Source organism: Silene latifolia, chromosome Y, assembly GCF_048544455.1.
Source record: "Silene latifolia isolate original U9 population chromosome Y, ASM4854445v1, whole genome shotgun sequence".
NCBI lineage: Eukaryota > Viridiplantae > Streptophyta > Magnoliopsida > Caryophyllales > Caryophyllaceae > Silene > Silene latifolia.
This window is the reverse complement of record NC_133538.1, coordinates 220,391,403-220,397,624: the sequence shown is the minus strand read 5'-3', so window position 1 is coordinate 220,397,624 and position 6,222 is coordinate 220,391,403.

The following is a 6,222-nucleotide window of genomic DNA, read 5'->3' as shown; positions in this document are numbered from 1 at the left end:
AATAAAACTAATAACGATTACTGAATTCATGCTTAAAGTAGATAACAAATAGCGATAATACGATAATTGGCTTTAGGGGTACTAACTAGAAAATCTATACTAATAACGAAAGTAAAACAATAAACGGAAATTAGGGCAGAAAGAATACCGAGATTTCGAGAGGAAAGATTAAGAACAAGAGCGAAAATCCAATGCTAAAACGATGTTCCAAACCCTAATTACTTGAATGAATAAAACTGAAAGTTACTGTATGAAATTGTGATAAAACTTGGATCTAAAACTGATATAAAAGCTTCATTCTAAACTGAATGTTTCATGTTACGTTATATAGCAAATAACGTAACATCTTATTTCCTAAACCTAGCATCATGGGCTTGCGCTTTCTCGGTCTTCTAATTCTCGTCTGGAATAGAAATCTGGTCGATCGACTGACAAGGCTGGTCGATCGACTGCTCCTCAGCAAACAGTAGCTTCTGGAACCCGAACATTGGTCGATCGACTGAGGGTGATGGTCGATCGACCCATGGAGCTGCTACTTGACTTCTCAAAACACGTGGACTTGTCTTTTGGGCCTTGGATTGCGCACCAAGCTCGTTCCTTAAGCAATTCTTTTACGTCATTTGCAAAGCAGATTACTCGGGGACGGATTTAGCTTGATTTCCCGTTGAATTCTCCACATTTCTGCAATAATGTACAAAATACGGAAGTAGACGGAAATAGGGAGAAATGTAGCATAAACTACAAGAATGAGCTCTGAAATGCGTGTAAAAAGGGATGTAAAACATCATATAAAAGACACGCATCAAACTTCCCCAAACCAAACCCTTGCTTGTCTCCAAGCAAGAACTAGACTCGATCTAATGACCTAATGGAACGAGTTCAATCTCAGAGCGAAATGCAAACTGTTAAACCTAAACCAATTTAATGCAAAACCAACAATCAATTAGTAATGCGAATCATGCAAACGAATTATAAAGTCGTTAAAGATTGCTGAACCGTCAACTGTAGAGACTTATCAAATTGGACTCTCACGGGTCGCTCAAATCACTCAAATAAGCACAGGTGAATAATGTATAAGATAGAAAGAAGTAATTTTGTAGTGACTCTCACCTAACTACGACCTATGAAAACATGCCAGCAATAAAATATGAAAATGACCTCTACGACCGTACATACGCATTCCAACCAAACAGATGACCAATGACACATGCCGAAGTATATATGGGATATATGAGGTATGGGTGAAGAGGCAAAACATTTTATGGTAAAGTGGAGGTACAGGTGATCAAGCTAGTACCAAAACGGAACCAAGTGGCAACATCCAGCTTCTTGCTCATAAACAAGCGAAACGGTGCTATAGCAAGCACAAAATTCACAATCTCCAAACTATCAAATCAATAAACTCCCCATAGGATATAAATGAAACATGGGAGCAAAAATCGCCAAAAGATAAGGAGTAAATTATGCGAATTGATTTCTTTTCTCTAATCTCAGTCGATCGACCATAGGTGGCAGTCGATCGACTCATTTGAACAGTACAGAACCTCTTTTTTTTCATTTCTTTTCCGAATCATTTTTTTTCATTTTTTTTCTTTTGTTTCTTTCTTTCCTTTTTTCATTTCGTTTCCCAACCATCGTCTCAACAGAGCATATGCCACCAAAAATGAGTAACAATCCCGAAAACACAGACTACTAGCTTGACAAGGGACAGCTAAATGTAGGATGTAGTAATGGGACAAAAATGGGTATTTTTGGCGATGTGAAGCTTATGGGTAAAATAAGAAAAGGGAAACCTCTACCACATGTGTCAACAAACCACAAACCGAATGCATACAGGTATTAAGTAGATCAAATTCATATTCATGCAAATTAAGGAAACATGTCTCATAAGGAGTACTACTCACATTTCTAAATAAATCGGTCATAGATGACACCAGTTATAAAGCTCTAAACCTCAGAAATATGATGTAGGTTGCCAATTTTCAAAGTCAAGTCTAAAGTTCAAAGAAATAATTTAACGAAAACTCGTGGATATGCATATATGATTCTACTAATAACATGTCAATTAGCAAGGCTTAGGCAAAGCAGATGCAAATGCAGTGTCATCATGGAAATACTACCGTTCCGAATCAACCTATATTCTAAAGTAAACGTGCAAATATTTTTGAAATTTTTCAAATTTTTCAATTTTTTTTTTTGAATTTTTGTGTATATATAAAGAAATAAACAACAATGCAAGACTGAAATGTAAACGTGAATGCAAGCAGATGATATGCGGCGCAAAAACCCTTCCCCAAACCAAATCGCACAATGTCCCCATTGTGCAAAATCATATAGTGACGAAAAGAGAAATGGGAATTTGCGAGAAAATAATTAAGCAAGACACAAAGGAAAGATATGGAACTCACAAGACTTTAAGCGCAAAGAAAGGAAACCTCCCCAAACCAAATAGTGAGCTAGGAGGTTTCAAAGAAGCCATGCTACCAATAAGATTGCCTGAAAGACAGAAAATACCACGCATAAGACTGAGAAAACAATTTTGAAACGGTAAAATTGTGCACAACTAAGAGAACTTGAAGAAAGAAGTAATATGACGGAAAATAAAGCGGAGTAGAAAACTCCCTTAGGTCCGCATATCGACCAAACACAAATAGGGAGAGGTCGTGAACGAATATAGCAAAGAAGATGGTCGATCGACCACCGAGATCGCCGATCGACCAGTGGGCGTGAACAAGTATCTCCCCGTAAACTCCGTAAATCGTCGATCGACCATAAAGACCAGTCGATCGACTGAAAACACTGTTGCAACCTCCAATTTCTTCGTATTAGCTCAATAATTTGAGCTAACAAGCTCTAAATACCTGCAAGTACACAATAAAACGCGCCCAAAAATTGCGCAAAACCCGGAATAAAGCCTAAAGTACTTAAAAATCCTAAGCAAATAAAATAAAAGCGAAGTTTTCGCGCACACAAAAAGCAATAAAATTGTCTTAACAAAGCAAATAAAAACGAAGTTTATAACGAGATCGATCAACTAATAGTTGATCAAGAAGGACCACGGTATGGCCCACTTCGTCGGCTTCTGGCTACTAGAGGTAGCCTCAATGGTGCTCATCTTATCAGTTGCACCCTTCTTAGCTTCAACAGTCGGAGAGCTCAATGGATCAACTTCGTCATCCCCCCAATCAAAGGCTTCCTTGGGTTCAACGGAATCCAAGTCAGACCGTCTCACCTTGGTTGGCTCATCTTCCACGTCCTCATCGGTCCCATAGCTTAGGCATCCAAGGCCTCCTCTTTGAATGATAGACTTCGTCGTGGCTGGGTGACCTGCAGCTCATCCTTCCCCAAACCAGCTCTCCCGCATTATCTAAAATGCAGATTCTTCCTCCATTTTGCTCCCAATCGGGGCGGAGGGGTTAACACAAAGAGAGTAATAGGGACAGGCAATTCGGGAAGCACAAAGTACGATTTCTTTTCAGAAACCGTGTTACAAGTAACAGGCCACATGGGATCCTTCTTTTTAGCAGGTTGGGCAAAAATGATAGAATATTTCCCAACTTTGAAGGTCAAAGTTCCAGAGCCTACGTCAATAACTGCACCAGCAGTGTGCAGAAATGGCCTTCCTAGGATGATAGGTATATGGGAATCCTCAGGCATGTCAAGAACAACAAAGTCAACAGGGAAGAAAAACTTCCCTATTTGGACGGGTATGTCCTCTAGGACTCCTATAGGCTCGACCGCAGATCGGTCAGCCATCTGAACTATCATGTCTGTGATAGCAAACCGGGTCAACTTGAGTTTCCTAGCTAAACTCAAGGGCATGACACTTATACTAGCCCCTAGGTCACATAATGCCTTCTCAATTGAGAAGGTACCTATTTTGCAAGGAAATGAAAAGCTACCCGGTCCTCTAACTTATGGGGCGCAGTGTGAGACAGATAAGAACAAGACTCCTTAGTAAGTGCGACAAGTGTGCCTTTGTTTCAAGTGACCGCTTTTTGGACAACAGTTGTTTCATAAATTTAGTATAAGCGGGCACTTGGTTAACTAACTCAAGGAAGGGTACCTGAACATTCAGACTACGGATAACTTTCTCAAACTTACTAAAAGATACCTGTTCCTTGGTCGGCACGAGTCTCTCCGGATATGGGGCTGTGAGGAGTACCTTAGCCCTCTCCTCCAATTCACACGCGCCGGCGTCCTTGGACTTAGGCTGGAAGTCCGTCACCTTCTCCTTGTTGAAGCTAGACCCCTCTTCAGATCGTCTCAAATGAGAACCATTAACCGTCATTGGGTCGAACTTTGGGGCGGATCGACCCATCGGACTCGGGTCTGGTCCTAACACCTTCGGATCGTGGTACCTCGAAATAAGTGGTCTCGTAGGTTATTGGCATTAAAGGACGAAATTCTTCAAGATCAACAGCGATCTCGGTCGATCGACCACTCTCCTCGATCGATCGACCGAGATGTCTGATTCCTTAAGCTCCAGAACCCGTGCTTCAGTCGATCGTCTAGGTATATCAGTCGATCGACTGAAATACCTGGCATACGTCTTTTTCTTTGATTTGTTCGTTGAAGCTTTCTCTTGACTTGTTTCCGGCTCATCTTTTTCAACAGCGTTCTCGACCATGGCAGGACCATCAAGAGTGGACCCACTCCTCAAAGTGATGGCATTTAGGGTCTCTTTTTGTTCAGGTTGAGTGGGTAAGTGTCCGGGAGCTTGAGTGTTACTTTTACTAGCCAGTTGAGCAATTTGGCTCTCTAGTAACTTCATCCCGGCTTCTCTTGCTTGGGACTCCTTCAGCAACAGATTCTTAAGCTCAGAAAATTCAGAATTCTGCGATTGTTGCTGCTGCGGCACATAAGGAGGTTTCTGATATTGCTGTTGCTTTTGATGAGGTGGTATATAGGGTTGTTGCTGCGGTGGAGCTTGAGTTGGGTTTAGGACATTTTGGCTCCTCCAACTCAAGTTCGGATGGGTGTTCGGCTCATAGTAGGTGTTGGTCTGCCTATAGTGTTGAAAGGCAGCACAAGATTCAAAGGGGCTAGGGCAGTTTTTCGAGACATGGCCCTTAAAGGACCGTCTGACACAGCATTGACTTGGTACATCCCACCTTTAGAGACTCCTCCTAGCTCATACTTGTCAAATCTCGCAGTGAGAGCCTCAAGTGCAGCAACAGAGGAGGATTCAGCAGCTCTCCTCTGGTTCCCTCTCGAATTCCCATACTCGGCCTTGTGGGTAGCTAGATCATCAATGATCTTCCACCCCTTGGTTGCTCCCAAATTTTCAGCGAATCTTCCATTAGCTGCAGCATCCAAAATGGCCCTCTGATCGTCGTACAACCCATTGTAGAAATGGTTGCACAAGCTCCACTTTTCGAACCCATGGTGCGGTATGGTTCGCACCAACTTCTTGAATCGGACCCATGCCTCGTGGAAATTCTCATCTGGCCCTTGTTTAAAGCCCGTGATTTGAGCTCTAATCGCAATCGTCCTTGAAGCGAAAAAGTACTTCTTGTAGAATGCCGTGCCAATGTATTCCAATCGGTGATCCCTTGGGCAGCTCGGTCCGGATCTCTATACCACTCCCTTGCAAAGATCACGAAGGGAGAAGATGAACATGGTCTCCTTGATTTGATCCTGGGTTACGCCAGCTGGTGGGGGTATGGAACAGCAGTAGTCAATAAAGGTCTCCATGTGCTTGGCTGCATCTTCATTTGCAGCTCCCCCAAACTGGTTTCTCTCGACCATAGTAATGTAGGCAGGCTTTGGTTCGAATTTCCTGGCATCTCCGGTAATTCGAACCCCTTGTATAAATTGTCGGTACTGTCGGCTCGAATAACTAGCTATACTTGCCTCCTCGGCCATGACTGGAATTTCCGGAGAAGTAACTGTCTCGGTGAAGAAGTGGAAACGGCGAAGATGGTGGATTATCTTCGAACGATTCGTTCTCGTAGTAGCTTGACAGTACTCGCTCTTCCTCTCGTCGGTAATACTCTTTGTGTTCGCCTCAACTCGCGCAAGGATCTTTCAAGCTCAGGGTTCAACGGTACTAATTCTCCACCCTATGACCTGCGCATAAGAAGAAACTACAAAAAGAATATATGAAAAGTTTAAGGAACAGATGTCCCTTAAACTAACAAAGACTAAAAATAAAAACAACTAAAATCAGGACTAATGCCTCCCCAGCAACGGCGCCAAAATTTGATACCCGTCGTTGTG